Source organism: Oryctolagus cuniculus, chromosome 1 (assembly GCF_964237555.1).
Source record: "Oryctolagus cuniculus chromosome 1, mOryCun1.1, whole genome shotgun sequence".
Lineage (NCBI taxonomy): Eukaryota > Metazoa > Chordata > Mammalia > Lagomorpha > Leporidae > Oryctolagus > Oryctolagus cuniculus.
Window position 1 is genome coordinate 93,825,502 of NC_091432.1, and position 18,873 is coordinate 93,844,374.

The 18,873-nt window shown below is 48.1% G+C and overlaps 1 pseudogene; it reads right to left on the reverse strand.

Moving 5' to 3' along the window:
* LOC103349615 (interferon regulatory factor 2-like) overlaps positions 1-18,873 on the reverse strand; it is a 151,510-nt pseudogene that overhangs the window by 89,966 nt on the left and 42,671 nt on the right.

Consider the following 18,873-nt stretch of genomic DNA (forward strand, 5'->3'; position numbering starts at 1 on the left):
GAGAAACTCAATTTCTTGTCTGTTTCCTTGGAAAAGGCTAATTACTTACCTAGATCTAAAACACTACAAGACATAACAAGCCTAGAAAAATATATATTGCTTGCCATAGAACCTTAAGATATGCAACAGGTCGCAAGAAATAAGCATATAGTTTACTTAAGGTATCTCTACTTGTTTCATACCCCTCCTTATTTCAGAAAAGATTCAGATACATTCAAATACAGGAACATTAAATTCAAAATAAGTGGATGAAGGAAAAAAAAAAAAAAACCCGAGAGATCTGCAGAGATCAAATGAGGCCAAGAGTGCTATCAGTGAAGAAAAACACACGCTGCAATATCCTGTTCGCTAGTCAGAAGCAGGCTGCGCTCTGCGACCCAGCGCTAAGCTCTTGCACCTGGGACACAGAGCGCGCCTGACCAGCTCAATTATTCATCGTGGTTTCGAGATTAAAAAGCAAAAGGGGAGGGAGATTAGGGCAGAGGAAAACGGCATTCGCTCAGAGGCGTTGCAATGCTTCCTGGGAGCAGGCGGGCTCCCTGGGGTCTCCTTAGAGTAGGCGTGGCATGCTGTCTCTAGTTGCTTCTCTAGATTATAACTATCTATTTTAGATTTTTTAAAATTTTTGCATGTATTATCTCTGATCCAGCCCCTGGGAGTTATGAGGTGAACACACTAAGGAGATGTGTGTGTGTGTGTGTGTGTGTATAGTAGGGTTTTAAATGACAAATCACTTGTTTTACAGGACAGCTGGCTCAGATTTTCATGATAACGTGAAGACATTTTGAAAAAAAAAAAAAAGGTTTTTTATACATAGGGAATACTGAAAGGAAAATCTGTATTCTCCATCTGGATGTGGTGTGAGTGTGTCCCCTGGGGGTTCAGAGTTGGTGCTCGGAGGCAGTGTAGACCGCTGGAACTTGGGGCCCATGGGGAGGGCCCAGGGCAACTGAGGGTGCTGGCCCCCAGAAGGGAGTGCTGAGTCCTCAGTGAGTTGTCGAGCAAACCTGAACCCAGCATTGCTTTCTGGCTCCCCACCTGGGGGCATGACCGCCCCTTCACACTTGCACTGCCACCGTGCCATCCACCGCCAGGAGGCCCTCACCAGAGGCAGAAACACTGGCGGGGGGGGGGGGGGCAAGCTTGGCCTCTCCGCCTACATATAGATGCCTGCCTCAGGTATCTCATTACAGCGATGCAAAATGGGCTAATACAGAAAGCAGGTCGCGAGGAGTGAGGCTGTGACTGCGGCTGACCCCGAACGTGGAGCAGCTCTGGGAGTGGGCTGCGGGTGGGAGGGTCTGAGGGAGCAGGCTGGGAAGGGCCTGGAATGCCGCACTGTAATTGCCACAGGCAACGCTGACGAGGGCTGAGAACACGAGCCTAGGAAACGAGTCCTGGAGGGAAATGAGGATTCTGTTGAAAACTGTCTAGTCCTCCCTTGGCACGCTGCGATGAAGAATTTGCCTGTGTTTGGTCCATGCCCCAAGATTTTATGGAAGGCCAAAATGAGAAACAGGGGTCTAGTTTATTTGGCAAAGAAATTTCCAAACAAGAAAGCATTCAGGCTGTGCTATGAGTATTACTGGCTGCTATTTTACAGTAAGACTAAAATAAAAAGCAGCTGACTGGACAAAAGAAGCAGAAGGGCAGGCATTTGTCTCGTGGTTAGGACGCCCCCCTGCCCCCCCGGGTTCAATTTCTGGCTCTGCTAATGGAGACCCAGGAGGCAGCAGCAACTGCTCAAGTAACTGAGCTCCTAACACCCACGTGGGAGACCTGGATTGAGTTACAGCCTCTGGCTTCAGCCTGGCCCAGCCCTGGCTGTTACAGGCATTTGAGGACTTAGCCAGCAGACAAGGAGCTCTTTCTCTGTCTCTCTGCCTATCACATAAATAAGTAATTTTTTAAGAAATCAAAGGAGAACAAAAAAATTTGGGACATTTGCAACCTGACCAGAGAAGTAATGAAAGGTGGCGGGGAGGCGAGGGCACTGAGATCAGTAGGAACACACAGGAGCCACAATCAGCAGGAATAAAAAGCAGCAGGATCAACTTGGCATCTCAGAAACCCTTGTGGCCTTTTCTCTCCCTCCTCGTGCTCACAGGCCTTCCAGGAACTGTTGCCAGGACCCAGTGCTTTCTACCTCAGCTACCGCCGAGGTTCAAGCAGTCCCAGGTGCAGCTTATGCCAGTGGCCGACCTTGGTGTGCACATGGAGCTGGTTTTGCAGGTACACAGAATCCAATCATGGTGGTTGCCACCAAGATTTCAAAGGAACGCCCGGGAGGCCAGGCAGAAGTTTGTCACAGCGTCAGAGGCACTGGTAGAGTCATGGCTGTTGGAGCCATGGGAGTGGAATCATGGCAGGGATCCCAGAGAGGGAAAGAAAAGAGCAACATTCAATGCCCATCACTGAAAGGTGCCTGAGAGAGGAAGCATGCGGTCAGCAGCCAGCAAAGCTGCAGGGGTTGGAAAGGGGTCCACCCTCACCACAATGTGCACAAGATGCTGGACTTCAACTGAAAGACTTTGCCTTGAGTCCTGGGAGACCTTGGACTTGGACTTCTGAGTGCTGCTGGAAGTTAAGACTGTTTGAACGCGGGCAGGCGCTGTGGCTCACTAGGCTGATCCTCCACCTTGCGGCGCCGGCACACCGGGTTCTAGTCCCGGTTGGGGCGCCGGATTCTGTCCCGGTTGCCCCTCTTCCAGGCCAGCTCTCTGCTGTGGCCAGGGAGTGCAGTGGAGGATGGCCCAAGTGCTTGGGCCCTGCACCCCATGGGAGACCAGGATAAGCACCTGGCTCCTGGCTTCGGATCAGCGCGGTGGGCCAGCCGCAGCGCGCTGGCCGCGGCAGCCATTGGAGGGTGAACCAATGGCAAAAAGGAAGACCTTTCTCTCTGTCTCTCTCTCTCACTGTCCACTCTGCCTGTCAAAAAAACAAACAAACAAACAAACAAAAAGAAGACTGTTTGAACGCTGCGGGATGGGGTGGGATGCTGTGTCTGGATATAGTTTGAGTGTGTCCCCCAAGTGTCACATGCTGGAGGCCTGGTTGGCAGTGTGGCGATGTGGTGGCCCTCTTTGGGCTGGGGCCTGGTGGGAGGTCTGGGTCAGGGTTGGGGCCCCTGGCCTCTTTCATCTTCTTGCCTGGTGATGTGATCTCTCACCCTTACGTTCAGAGCTGCCACGATCCCATCGGCTGTCAGGCCCTCTCCAAGGCCAGAACCAAAGGAGCCACCTGATGGCGGACTTTCAGCCACCAAAACTGTGAGCTACATAAACATCTCTTCTTAACGTTAGCCTGCCTCATGTGTTTCATTACAGTGATGAAAAACAGACTCATTCAATTCCCAAAATAAAGCCCTGGAGCTTCCAGGTCTTTTTATCCTAGAGCACTGGGATAAGCGGAAAAAAAAAAAATTTGGAGGAAGTGAGTGTAAGTCATTAAATAAGAGAAAGCTTCCCAGCAACAATCATCCAAAATAGCCAAGCCAAAACACGCAACTCAGGCTGGAGTGCTGATGAAAGTCATTTTGATATGGTCACCTGATGCTTTATCAACATTTCTGGTTGGTTCATTTTTATAATGGGTGAATATAAAATTTTGAACACAGAGAAAAACTTTACTTTTAGTGGCCATGCATTTAGCAGGAACCGTTTCTCTTTCCATCTCACATGTACATAGACACGCACATGCACACGTACCCAATGCACTTACCTTGTTAAGCCACTTTAGCCCTGGTATCGTGTTTGAATTGATCTGTTCCTCCAGCCATGGGCGCATTCGCATTCTCTCCACCGGCATCGTACCTTTTACAGAAGAGAAACACAACATCAGCATTTCTTCTACTGACACTCACGGTGGCACGACCAAGTCCCAGTCTCCCGCCTGACATTTTTCTGTTTTCCCCTTCCTCGAGATTGCAGGTGTGGGGGATGTATTCAGGGGCTCAGCCTTGGAGCCATCTGCCCTGCTTACCCATCCCACTGCTTCCTGAGTTGCCTTGGTGAGCAGAGGGACTGGACCAGGCCTGCCATTCTCTGCACCAGCACTCAACCCAGAGGGTCCTGTGGGTGCAGGAGGTAGACTGGCAGAAACCCAGCTTGCCAGTGGGCCGACGCCTCCAGTGACTGCCTCAGCCAGGCCTTACCCGCCTGCTGGGCTGCGTTCACAGAAGAAACCTTCAACACATCAGGATTCCGAGCACCTTCAGGGATTATCTTCCCCAGAGCCCGGGGAGGGGGTGGGCGGAGGCCAGAGCAGAGCGGTCACTGTGGGACTGATTACAACAACCAACCCATCCATACCCTTTTAGGTATGAACTCAATTCATTTCAGCTGGCTGTCAGGGTCATACACATGCTCTGAACCTCCTCTGGCACACAGAGCTCTAAAGTAACCAATCACTTTTGTTCCCCAAAGGTCTTACCAATAAGCCATTCCCTTCCGATGTTATCTATAATCAAGGATCCCCAACGTCTTGCCCTTTCTTCACCTTTGTTTTTGTCTTTACTCTAGCACAGTCTCTTATTCCCTTCAGCCTCTGACTTGTTGGCATCTCTTTCACCTTTAACCTACTATCTCTTTGAAAATCATGTCATGGTCTGAACACCTTTCCTCTATCAGTCTACGTGATGCCAGTCTCTCCACTCCTCCCAGATGCCTTTCTAAGACAGTCTTTCACTTACCTAGCAAAATATATCCAGAAAAGAATTATGAATAAAGTCCCTTCCAAACTGGCTACCATTCACCCCCACCTAACTTATGCCTAAACTGACAATGAACCTGGGATCCGGAAGCAGAGCCTCATTTGTAAGACTCTGTGGACAGTGCTGACATTGTAACCCTCAGAGGTCTCTAACTCATTTCCTGCAAACAGGCTTTGAACCATCTAGTCAGATGACTGTAGGCTGAGACCATCAGTGTCTCAGAGGGTCTCTCTTCCGGCCTGCCAATGACTTCTTCTCCCTCTGGCCCACCTCCAGCTAACACCAGAGTCCACACATCACTGAGTGAACCACCAGGGGCCTCACCTTTGCTATTTTCCTTTTCTACCTCTCATGCACTCTTGGCTGAAGATACAACCCTCCTGCCCCTTATGCATTGCATGCCCCCCGCTCCACTCTCCCTGGCCTTGCCCAGCCTCACCTCTCCTCTGAGATCCAGCCTCCACACCTGGTCTCCAATCCAGTCTGAAGTCATCCCTCCTTGTCCAAATCCTGCCATATACCATGGTCTTCACACTGCACCTCTGCACATCAGACACTGCTTCAGGACAGCTACTGTCCATTTTCCAGCTGTGTACACTCTCTCTTCCCAACCCAACTGCATGTTTTTCAGAGTAGGAACTTGCCTGTTCACAGGCCTTTTTACAATCCAAGGAAGACTAAATGCTCCCTTCCACACAGGAGCTGTTCAACACAAGGACCTGGCCAGCCCTGGGATCAGCCCAGGTGGGGCTGTCTTTGGAGGCTGGCCCCATCCTCTCGTGGGAGGCTCCAGAGCACCGTTCTTTGAGACAGCTACAGGACCCTGAGAGACATTCCAAAGGCACAAGGAATCTCCACAATGAGCCCCCACTGCAGCTGCCTCTTCTAGTCATTGTTATCCAACTATTCGACGATCATGGAGTGTGGTTCCAGGAGTTGGAAAAGATAAAGACACTCCCAGTCTAATAGGATACAGGAAAGAAGGGAAGTATCATACTGGGAAGAATCCTATGTTCAACGTGGTAAGAAGTTACAGAAGGGGTCTGGGACCGCTGGGAAAATCTGTACACAGATGGCACGAGTGACCCCTGCAGGGCAGAGCCCACCCAGGGTGGTCACCACCGACCGGCTCAGATCCTCCCTCGGGGCAAGACCTCAAAGCACAGAGCAGGGACAGCTCGATCTGGAGCAGCAAGGACCGGAGAGGGCAGAGACCGGGGCAGAGCAGTCTTGAGGACATGGCCTCTTCCGAGGGGACAGCGTGACACGCAGAACTGCTGTGAGTCACTGGGGCTGCTACCGTGCCTAAACTTAGTAACACAGAAACATGAGAGGCATGTGTACGAGGCTGCTTCCAGTCCCGAGTGATATAACACGGTATTTCCTCCCATACCCTTCTTGGGGGGGAGAACGATCACCTGAAATACTTCAAAGAGCTCTCTGACTTAAAAGCTGCAGCCCTTGTACAACCGATCTGCATTGTTCACAGATTCTGCATTTGATATCTGACTTTTTTTTTTTTACAAAGAAAAAAAAGTGATTTTCATTTACTTATTTGAAAGGCAGAGTTGCAGGGTGAATGGAGTGGGAAGAGAGAGAGAGATCTTCTATCCACGAGTTCACTCCCCAAATGGTCCTAACAGCCGGAGCTGGTCCATGCTGAAGTTAGGAGCCAGGAGCTCCTTCTGGGTCTCCTACGTGGGCGCAGGGGCCCAAGAACTTGGGATCTTCCACTGCTTTCCCAGGGCACTAGCAGGGAGCTGGATGGGAAGAGGGGCAGCGGGGTCTTGAATCGTGCCCATACAGGATGCCTGTGTCACAGGCGGTGCACAGGCGGTGGCTTAATCTGCTGTGCCACGACACCAGCCCTGATGAATTAGGATTTCTTCATAAAGCATATTTGTATCCCCCAGATCAATAATCCTGGTACTTTCACAGTCACCACAGAAATGCGAAGAGAGGCAAAAGCTTCAAGTCATCTGACTTGACTTGACTTGACGCGTGTCTCCAGCTGAGGTCAAATGAGGTGACAGACTACCTTGCTGTTTCTGTTATGCTACTGCAAACAAGTATCCTTTTCACAGTTTATTTAGTGAGCTATCTCCCACACTTCGGTGGTTTTTGTTGGTGATTTTGTTTCCCCAGGATGGTGCTGCAGTGCTGTCCCGTGGCTGCCTAAGCGCAGGAAGGACGCGCTGTGCCTCAGGGAGAAAGTACGTGTAATTGGACCAGCTCTGCTCAGGTGTGGGCTGCAGAGCTCCTGGCTGTGAGTTCACTGTGAATCAGTCAAGATACGTGCTGAGCAAGATGCCTTAAAACAGAAAGGACACGGACCGTGGCTACACCACTGGTCCTTTCTGTCTGCTGCTTCTGCATCCACGGAGTCAACCAAACGCAATTTGAAAGTATTTGAGAGGGGCCAGCACTGTGGCGCACCAGCAAGACCCGGCTGCTCCTGATCCAGCTCTCTGCTATGGTCTGGACAGCAGAAGATGGCCCAAGTGCTTGGGTCCCTGCACCCGCGTGGGAGACCTGGAAGAAGCTCCTGGCTTCAGATCGGTGCAGCTCCGGCGGTTGCAGCCATCTGGGGAGTGAACCATCGGCTGGAAGACCTCTCTCTCTGCCTCTCCTCTCTCTATGTAACTCTGACTTTCAAGTAAATAAATAAATCCTTAAAATATATATAAAAAAGGAAGTATTTGAGAAAAAAATTTCCAGAAAGTTCCAGAAAGCAAAACTTCAATTTGCCACATATAAGGAACACACATTACAGGTCCTCCTGCCGCCTCACAGGTCCCGGTCTCTCTCCAGTGTCCATATGAGCATTGTTTGTCTCTCATCTCATTTATCTACTATAGTTGCACTGGAACTGAACATGAACGGACATTTTTTTTTTGGTCATTAATCCCAAACAATAAAGTATAACAACCATTCATGTATCGTTTACTTTGTATTAGGTACCACAGGTAATCAATCTAGCAATGATTTAAAGTAGACATAGTAGTGTTCATAGTCTATATGTGAATGCTACCCCATTTAATGAAGGGCTCTTGAGCACCTGTGGATCTTACTATTTGGGGGAGGGGTTCCTGGTACCAATGCCCCTCAGATCCCAGAGATGCTTGTATATTGACAGGTTGATGAGAACGTTGTGACCAGAGGTCATAGGAATCAGAAGAGGGAGAGGTGGACAGTCACACAAAGAAGACACAGAGGGAAGGCGGCCGCGTGAAGGCAAAGGCAAGACTGGCACGGTAACTCCCGCAAGTCCAGGAATCCTTGGAGCTACTGAAGCTGGAGGAGGCGAGGAAGGATCCTCCTATATAGTCTTAAGAAGGCAGATGGCCCTCTGCCGCACTGATTTTAGACTTCTACACTAACAGAATCGCTGTTGTGTGAAGCCACACAGTTTGTGGTACTTGGTAATGCAAGCCTAGGAAACTAATTCAGAAGGGAGACACTGCAAAGGCCCTGAGGCATGAGGACAAAGCGCTGAAAGGCAGCCAGAAGCAGAGAGGAGGCTGGGGACCAGGCTGACTCTGCAGGGCCTGGAACACTGAGCCTAGGAGCCTGGTCAACATCCCAAGACTGAAGAGAAAGCGGAAGGATTTCAGCAAAGGATGGATAGGGCCAGTTTCATCCACAATGAACATGAAGGCTGATTATGAAATCAAGATCAACGCTTCATCAACTCCAGTGCACCTGTGCATCTCAATTCAGTTGTTCTAGCTGACACCAGGATTCTGTGTTTCCTAACAGACTACTAACCCAGGGAGTCGAGGCTCTGGATTCCTTTGGATTTTAACCATGGACTGCCTGGATCTTCTGTGACTTCATGGGGAGTCTGGTTATTCTGACCAGCAGGCCTCCGTTAATATTAAACGTCAGATTTTATCTCATCATCCCTCTATCTTTCCAACGCTTATTTACATACCAGGCCTTTCACTGGATGGAGTTCAGCCAAACCTCAAGATGTATCGTTCCCTTGGCCAAAACACCAGGGTACCATCCAGGGCTTGGAAATGGTTAAAACCCAAGGTTCCTGTGCTGAAAGCTTGGTCCCCAGGGTGCAGTGTGGAAAGGTGGGACCTTCAAGAAATGGGAATGACTGGAAGGTGATTAGATCACAGTGGGGGAGGGGCAGCGGTGCTCCACCTGCAGAATAGATCAATGCTGTCTCACAGGTCTCCTGAACTGGACTAGTTCCTCCAAGAACAGGTTGTCAAAAGCAACCCATTTGTGGCACCTCCCCACAAACCCTCTTCCACACACACGGCTCACCACTATCTGGCATGCACCCCTGGCCACGAGGATGCCATCTACCAAAGGCCCCCACCAGTGCCATGCAGATGCCAGTGCCATGCTCCTCAACCTGCAGAACTGTGGGCTAAAGAAGCCCCGTTTCACTATAAAGTACTCAGCCTTAGGGATTTCGTTATAGCAACACAAAATGGACTTAGACACATGGAAATCACATGCATTTAAAAAACTTTTTAAATCTTAAGTCAGGGGGGCCAGTGTTGTGGCATAGAGGGTAAAGCTGCTGCCTGCGACACTGGCATCCCATATGGACACTGGTTCAAGTCCTGATTGCTCCACTTCTGATCCAGCTCCATGCTAATGACCTGGGAAAGCAGTGGAAGATGGCCCAAGTGCTTGGGCCCCTGCACCCAAGTGAGAGATCCAGAAGAAGCTCCTGGCTTCAGTTTTGGCCCAGCCCCAGCCATTGTGGCCATCTAGGGAGTGAACCAACAGGTAGAAGATAGAAAAGAATATCTCTCTCTCTGCAGCCATTCCGGGAGTGAACCAGTGGATAGAAAACAGAATCAATCTCTCTCTCTCTCTCCATCTCTATAACTCTGCCTTTAAAATAAATGAAATAAATCTTAAAAAAGAGATTTCTATAGCCTTCCTTTTTTTTTTTTTTTAAAGATTTACTTATTTATTTGAAAGTCAGAGTTACACAGAGAGAGGAGGGTGGGGTCTTCCATCCGAGGGTTCACTCCCTGATTACAGACAAGGGAATAGATTCGGAACTGCTAGAAGGCAACCTGCTGGTCAGTGAAGAGTCACAACTCGGGTTCAGGTCTATCTGACGTGGAAAGCCCAGGCTCATAAACCGGTGCTTCCAGAGAGTGCTGAGTTACGATGGCCTCTTGGCTGTTCTACTTACTCTTTCCCAACTCCTTTATGTCTTGCATACCACACCAACATCTTCATCTTCCTAAATGCCACTTACATAGTGTTCATTCTCTGTTCAACAAACTTCTAAATATCCTTGTTGGATTTATGATAGTAAAATCCTTGGTTGAGAGGGGGGTGGTGCTTCTGGTAAAGGTGCAATAAATAATCCAGAACTAACTCCCATGGTCAATAAATAAGTCACATGGGAAAATATATGTTTTTAAAAATCTGCTTAAAGCATAAGGGAGCTAATGAGGTAGCAAAGAAATTAGGAGAGCAGGACCTGGGAGAAGAAAGAAACCAGGAAAGCATACCCGACATTCAGGGCAGAAGTGAAGGTGTGCTTTTGGCATATTCAAGTGACTCACTGTACAGAAATTAAAGAACAGGACTCGTAGGAAGAACGGTTCCTGGAGACTCTCCACCAACCTTTGTTAACTAATAAAACTAAACAGGAATAGACTAACAGCAAGGGCTGATGCTCAGCTGTGAATCATCTCAAACCCTGGCCAAATTTAAATGACCTGGAAATAGCCAAAGTAAATGTAAATCCTATCTCGAGGAAAATAACATTATCTTCAGGTTTACGTTATCTCTGCAGCTTTGTAAAGGAAATCTCCTTCCTGCAATCAATGCAGCTAGAAATAGAAAGAAAAAAAGGTCACAAAATGGAAAATCCAAGGAAAATAGTGGACAACAGAAACAGATGCATAGGGATACAGGTACAGTTCTTACACAGCTGGAATGGATATGCAGACACCGAGTGTTTCTCAGACACAGTCTAAAACTCTGTGTCTAGGGGCTGGCAATGTGTTTCAGCGTGTGATGCCACCACTTGCAATGCCAGCATCCCATGTCAGAACAGTGGTTCTAACCCTGGCTGCTCTGCTTCCAATCCAGCTGCATGCTAATATGCCTGGAAGCAGCTGAAGATGGCCCAAGTGCGTGGGTCCCTGCACCTGTGTAAGAGACCTTGCTGGAGTTCTGGATTCCTGGCTTTGGCCTTTCCAGCTCCAGCTGTTGGGACCATTTGGGGAATGAATCAGCGGACTGAAGATTCCCCCCTCTCTCTTTCTCTGTTGCTCAGCCTTTTAAATAAAGAAATAAATCTTTTTTTTTTTAATCTACGTTCTAATACATTTAAGGAAACAAAAGACAAGATGGAAAGTTTTGGCAGAGAACTAGAAAAAATAAAATGAGAAGAAATTCTAGAGTTAAAGAATAAAACACTGTAATTAAGAACTCAATGAATGGTTTCATAATATCTTTGGCATTACTGGAAAAAAAAAAGTGAACCAAAAGATAGGTCAGAAGAAAATACAGAGACTGAAAGACAAAAGGGTGGGAAAATATAAAGAGGAACATAAAATCCACAGAGAAAACACTGAAAAGGTCTAAAATATGAGTCATTTGGAGTTCCACAAAGACAAGAGAAAGCATGAGGCAGAAACACTATTTAAAAAGACAGTGAGGGGTCAGAGCTGTGGCACAGAGGTTAAAGCTGCTGCCTGGAGTGTCAGCATCCTGTACGGGTGCCAGTTTGAGTCCTGGCTGCTCCACTTCCGATCCAGCTCTCTGCGATGGCCTGGGAAAGCAGCAGAAGATGGCCCAAGTCCTTGGGCCCCTGCACCCACATGGGAGACCTGGAAGAAACTCCTGGCTCCTGGCTTTGGATCAGCGCAGCTCCGGCAATTGAGGCCATCTGGGGAGTGAACCATTGGACGGAAGACCTCTCTCTCTTTGCCTCTCCTCTCTCTGTGTAACTCTAACTTTCAAATAAAATAAATAAATCTTAAAAAAAAAAAAAGGCATGAGGGGTCGGAGCTGTGGCACAGAGGTTAAAGCCACTGCCTGTAGTGTCAGCATTCCATATGGGTGCTGGTTCCAGTCCTAGCTGCTCCACTTCTGATCCAGCTCTCTGCTATGGCCTGAGAAAGTAGAAGATGGCCCAAGTCCTTGGCTTCTGCACCCACGTGGGAGACCCGGAAGAAGCTCCTGGCTCCTGGCTTTGGATCAGTGCAGCTCTGGCCATTATGGCCATCTGGAGAGTGAACGAGTAGATGGAAGACCACTCTCTCTTTCTCTGCCTCTGACTCTCTGTAACTCTGCCTTTCAAATAAATAAATAAATCTTATAAAAAGACAATTAACAATTATCTTTCAATCAGATTTTAAAATTATTACAAATCTCAAACACACAAATAGAAATAAAACTACACCTAGGCATATTGTGCTGCACTTGCCAAAACACACACACACACACCAAACATGGAAAAGATTTATAAAAACAACTGGAGAGGGGAGGAATAAACCAGTTCATTAGCTCCAAACAACAATCTTCCCACCCCCAAAGATCGACACACACAAGTCCATAAGCTTGACAATGACCACTCAGCAGAAGCAATGGGAGGCGGAAGACAATGGAAAGAGGCCTGCAAGGTATGAGTCCTGAAAGAAAATAACTGACATTTTCAATGTATATCCAGAAGCTTTCTCTTTCTAGAAGAAAGGAGTAAAAAGGAGAAAAGCTGAATTTCCTACCTGCAGAGCCACTGTTAATCAGTTCACAGTAACAGTCATGGAAATGGGTGACATGGGGTCAGGAATGCAGGCAAAGGATGAGAACTAAGAAAGTTCAAGTCTGTGTGACAAAAGCCGGCCACAGCAGTGCTCTGCCCCAGGTCTCTGCAGCTGCACCGTTTTGTAAAAGTGCCTGTGAGGACTCCCATCACATAACAGCCCTCCCTGCACAGCCGTGTGCCCACCGCTCTTATCAACCTCCAGAAAGGTACCCTCTGAACACAACCTAACTCGCTTTCATCCATTAAACCTTCTCACAACAACCACCACTGGACACTCCAGTCCTATGGCATGTGTTATTTCTACGCCCAGTCATCCTGTGTTATCAATACTTATTTATCAAACACACATTACAACAAGGAATGGGGCTAAGTGCTTTAGAGGGTTCAAAGATGTGTAAAATATGATTGCTGCCCTCAGGAACTAACACGTTAACTGGGGATGTGAGACATAAATCATATAAGGCTAACTAATACTCTAATTATAATAATAAAAGACTCTGTAACAGACATCAGAAGATGGTATATGTTTAATTGCTAACCAAGTTAACTGGTTCATAAAGGTATATATAAATCATTATTAAATGGCTTTGTAATGGACAGCTTTATGGTAAAGGAAGGACTTACTGGATGGAGAACCCCTGCCTCAGGCAGAGAAGGTAGCAGGCAAGGTCAAAGGTTGATGACCATGGGCAAAACACAACCAGAAGATGTGTTCACAGAATGGGGTACTGCAGCCAACTTATGACCCAGTGTGCATGTGCTCCTAAGAGTTGGCAGGCATGTGAGAAGTGAGTGTTGGATATTTGACATTAAATATCTCTAGCCCTCACAACACCCCCTATCAGTTAAATAATCTGCCCTAACCAGGTACAAAGCATTTTAGAGATGAAGAAAGAAGAGTATAACTTTAGGGGCCAGCACTGTGGCATAGCAGGTAAAGCCACCGCCTGCAGTGCAGGCATCCCATATGGGTGCCAGTTGTAGACCCAGCTGCTCCACTTCTGATCCAGTTCTCTACGATGGCCTGGGAAAGCGGTAGAGATGGCCCAAGTCCTTGGGCCCCTGCACCTGCATGGGAGACCTGGAAGAAGCTCCTGGTTCCTGGCTTCGGATTGGCGCAGTTCCAGCTGTTGCAATCAATTGGGAAGTGAACCATTGGATGGAAGACCTCCCCCACCCCTCTTTCTCTCTCTCTCCCTGTCTCTCCTTCTCTCATTGTGTAACTCTGACTTTCAAGTAAAATAAATAAATCTTTAAAAAAAGAAAACAGAAAAGTATAGCTTTAAAGGTAAAACCTTTCCTGCACCAAAAATAAGAAAGGAAAAAAAAAAAGACAAAACAAAACAAAACATGTCACCCAAGCTTCCACTTCAGGGGCCAGGATATGAAGCCAGCTCTTCCCGGAGGGTCTCCAATGCCTGCCTGGACTCTGAGCTTATTTACATAGGCCAATAAAGACCTCTGAGCAAGTGCCTTGGGAAAAGCCGGCTTTCAGTATTGTGAGCCACACGGAACTCTGTGCAGGCCCAAACGGAGGCCAGGAGTTAAGCAAGAAATCACTGCTCTGCATCAGGATGTGGTTCTGCGTGTGCACAGGGAAAAGCTTATAGGAATAGGGTGTCACTTTTTCATGGTGATCTTTCTCCTGGGCACACAACGATACTTCCCCAACTGCAGGTTCCTACTATGTGACATTCATTACTCCTCACTCCGACTTCTGTGACCCTTTTTAGCTAACTACCGAATGTCCATGCAAAATTCTGCAAAGACAGAAAACCGGACTTGAACACTGAAAATCCCCACTGTCATTATCAACATCACAGGGGTTACCAGCAGCCAGACACTAAGCCAAGGGCTTTGCATGCATTATTTCAAAAAGTTACAGCAGGCATCTTATCTCCATTTTACAGATAAGTACATGAAGCAACCTACAAGCTTCACAACTATTTAAGAGGTACAACTAAAATTCAAATCCAGATTTGCCTGACTCTCAAAGAATATGCCAGAAACCTTTAGATCAGTTTTTTTCAAACTTCAGGTAACAACTCAATAGAAGAGTCTGTGGGAAAATATTACAATACATTTATTTTAGTGCAAATAAATTTTGAAATCCATACATAGTTTTTCCATAATACGCATTTTCCACAAACTTTTTGCCTTTTTAAAAAGATTTACTTAAGTATTTGAAAGTAAATCAACAGAGAGAGGAGACAGAGAGAGAGAGAGAGAGAGAGAGAGAGAGAGAGAGAGAAAGGACTGAGATAAGATCTTGCAACTGCTGGTTCACTTTCCAAATGGCCAAAACAGATGGGGCTGGGTCAGACTGAAGCCAGGGGCCTGGAACTCCATCCTTGTCTCCCGTAAGGGTGGCAGGGGCTCATGTACTTGGGCCATCATCTGTTGCCTTCCCAGGTGCCTTAGCAGGGAGTTGGATCAGAAGTGGAACAACCAGGATGAAAACTGGCGCTCTGATGGATGCCAATGTTGCAAGCAGTGAGTTAACCCGATGGGCCTAAACACTGTCCCGCCATAAACCTTTTCAAGACCCCTCATATTACATTACATTATACTGGTACTATGGTCCAAAAAATAGAATTTCATTGTACTAGTTGAACAGATGAGAAACTGACTTACGGTCCACCTATGTGCTCAAAAAACCCTACCAATACACAACTAGTTTTTAGTACTGTGGATAACTTGGTGGCCACTCTAGAAAAACAGTTTTCAAGGCAGCATAATGAGAAAAAGGGTTCCTGATCCAGGGAGTAAGTTTTTAAAACATGTGTGGGAGTAAGCATTTAGCCAGCAATTAAGACATCAGTTAAGAAGCCTGCATTCCATATCCCAGTGCCTAGGCTTGGACTCTGGACTCCAGCTTTTTGCTAATTTGCACTCAGAGACAGCAGTAATGGCTCAAGCAATTGAGTTCCTGCTACCCATGTGGGAGACCTGGATGGACTTCCCAGTTCCTGGCTTCAGCCCAGGTCTGACCCTGGCTGTCATGGGCATGGGAGCTCTCTCAGTCTCTCTCTTTCTCTTTCTCTCTCATTTCCTATCTCTCTACCTACCAAATATTTTAAAACTGAAAAAGATACATGTATTATGTGTTATATTCATGCAGATATATGCTTTTCATGAGAGGCCTCTGCAAGTTCTCAAAGAACATTTCCCCTAGGTAAATCCAAGAAAGATAGCTCATGGGGCTGGTGTTACGGTATAGTGGGTAAAGCAGCCGCCTGCTCCACTTCCAATCCAGCTTCCTGCTAATGCTCCCAGAAAAAGCAGCAGAGGATGCTTGGGACCCTGCCACCCATGTGGGCAACCTGGATGAAGCTCCTGGCTCCCAACTCCACCCTGGCTCAGCTCCGGCTGCTGTGGCCACTTGGGGAATGCACAAGCAGATGGAAGATCTTTCTCTCTGTCTCTCCTTCTGTCTCTGTAACTCTGACTTTCAAATAAATAAATGAATCTTTTTTTAAAAAAGAAAAACAAACAGACACAGCACAACCTTGATGGGAACGTAGCCAGACCTCTCCAGAAGCCTCCTTCCCTTTCGCAGGCCCATGCCCATTTCCTGGCCCACGCTCCCACAGCCATCAGTCACAAAGCTGTGCAGGATCCGCAGTCTTGCCATACCTGTGGCTCACACCTTTATTCCACCCTCAACACTGCAACCTGGCTCAGGGGCTCCTCCTCTCACCTGTGCCCTTGCGGACCAATCTGCCTTCAGTTGCTGCTTTGACTCTCATCTTGGAAACAAATCTGAGCTGGTCACTGGCATGCTTAGAAACCTTTCAATGGTCTCTTACATGTGTGCTCTTGGGTAAGAGCCCAGCCTTTCCGCCAGGACCTGCCACAAGGCCCCTTCTTCGATTTCCAACACTCCCCAGGATCCTGCATTTGCTCCACCCCTGCCCAAAGAGCACCCCAGCCCCAATTTGCCTTCCTGTTTCTCAACTTGGTTTTCCTCCCCCCAACTCTTCTCCCCACCCACTCCTTGGCCCCGATGTCCCCCAGCATAGTGGCCCTACAGCTACAAATGGGTCCCGTCACCTCCCAAAATTCATGACTGGCTGGTCATCTCAAGGTGGATGTGGGGCTCATCACCCCATCCGAGCATTCCAAGTCTGTGGATCTTTCTGCCGTTCCCGCCCCCAGCTCCTGCTCCCACTCCCCTTGGGCGCAATTGCAGAGCTCTCCATCCTCACACTCCCTAACTCATTTCCACCCTCATCAACCCTGCCAATGAGCCTGCCTCCAACTTCACACGGAAAACAGAAGCCACCACACTTTTCTTTCTGGATTTCTGACTCTCCTCCCTCTTCAAACTTCTGGACTTCTGGGACCTGCTTTTTCAGGTGAGCTGGGTGGTCATGCCAATCTCTGCAACAGGGAACACAGGAGGCCCACAGAGGTGCTGAGGCTGGCTTAAGAGGTACTGAGTTTGAGACGTCTTTGGGATATCAATGAGAGATGTTGGCTAGACAATTAGACCCAACCATCCCTTAGAAAACTGCTCCAATGTCACCACTTCATGGCCACAGACAAGACACAAGCTCATTCATAAAACACACAGCCTCTAACTGCTCCTGAACGTGAATTTACACTGTCACAGTCTCTATTTCATTTTTATGGGCTTGACTCCGCTGAGACAAATGCTCCTTTCATTCTGCAGGCACATGTTAACATTGCTCCATATGTTGATATGTGGAACGATGTTCTCGTGCACCTGGGACCCCAGCAGATACTCAGTAAGTACAGATTACTGAGCAGACACTGTACAATAGTGGACACGTTCTACACCTGTGCAGGCTTGACTCGGGAGCTGCCAGACACATGCAGCTATTGGATACATGAAATGCAGCTAGCACGAAGGAGAACACTGTTGTGTGTGTGTGTGTTTTTTTTTAAGATTTATTTATTTATTTGAAAGGCAGAGTTACAGAGAGGCAGAGGCACAGAGAGAGAGAGAGAGAGAGAGAGAGAGAGTCTTCCATCTGCTGGTTTACTCCTTAGATGGCCGCAATGGCCGGATCCGAAGCCAGGAGCCAGGAGCTTCTTCTGGGTCTCTCACACAGGTGTAGGGGTCCAAGCACTTGGGCCATCTTCTGCTGCTTTCCCAGGCCATAGCAGAGAGCTGCATCAGAAGTGGAGCAGCTGGGACTCGAACTGGCATCCATATGGGATGCTGGCATTGCAGGCAGAGGTTTTACCTGCTAGGCCACAGCACTGGCCCCTGGTGAAATGTGGCTACCATGAAGGAGGAAACTTTTGTCACTGAAGATGGAAGTAGGGTTTCCAGGCTGGCTCTAGTATTTCCAAATCACAGCAAGTGGTCAGGTTGTCCGGGGAAGATAAAATATCTGTACAGGACTCCTCTGTGCAGTGCCTGCCGGGCACTGTAGCTGTTCCAGTTTGGAGGAAGCCTAGCATGGAAAAGGCTGACGCACACCCTGCGAGCTGAGTCACCTTTTGCAACACAACCTGTAGGCAGTCGGGGAGCTTCCGTGGCAGCAACTGCGCGTGCTGACAACAGCAGCTGGCAGGCACAGACTATCCCCTGCTCCACCACAATGCTACTAAAATAGCTAAGGAGTATTAAATGCTTAACAGTGTTAGGCAAGTTCTGAGTACATTAGGAGTATTAGTATTAGCCCACCGGATTCACAACACCCCTGTAACACAAGTACTACTATAACCCCCATTTATAGATGAAAAAACTGAGACGCTTAAGATTAAGTAGCTTGCCCAGGCTCTGCCAAGCTATTGAGTGACAGTGCTCAGATGTGACAAGGAGTCTTAGGCACGCAGCACACACGTGCTGCCAAGCTGCAGTCGACGCAAAGTGGCACAGAGGGCCCCCCCTCCGTCTGACCTGGCATCGCCATGGGAGCTGGAGGGGCCCCTGCCAGGGCCATGAGAGCCTTCCAGCCTGCGAGCACTGCGCAGGCTCCGGCAGCTGGGCCTGATGAATAGGAAGCAGTTTCCCACCTCCTGGACCCAGCCCCCCTTCAAAACCCACACTTCCTGTGCCTTTTAGTACCTTCCTGGCAAGTGGGAATCAGCAAAACACTGCACATCCTGGCCAACCACAGCTTTATTTTTGTAGCTTGTACAAGAAACACAGTATTTCCCCACTCCTGTACTCCAAAATAAGAATATTTTCCCGCTCCCCGCCCTTTCACCCCCACCCCCTCTTTAAGAACCCGAAAAGAACCCATGCGGGCTTTTTTTTTTTTTTCCTTTGCATCACTTGGGTATGTTCTCCAGTTGTTTCCTTTCAGTTTCTGCTGCCCAGAAAGCAAGGTCACCTGGCCCCACACAGGGGCCTGCCAGGTCCCCGCCAGGTCCCTGAGGGGTCTTCTGAAACCAGAGGAGGAGCACAGTGTGCCGAGCT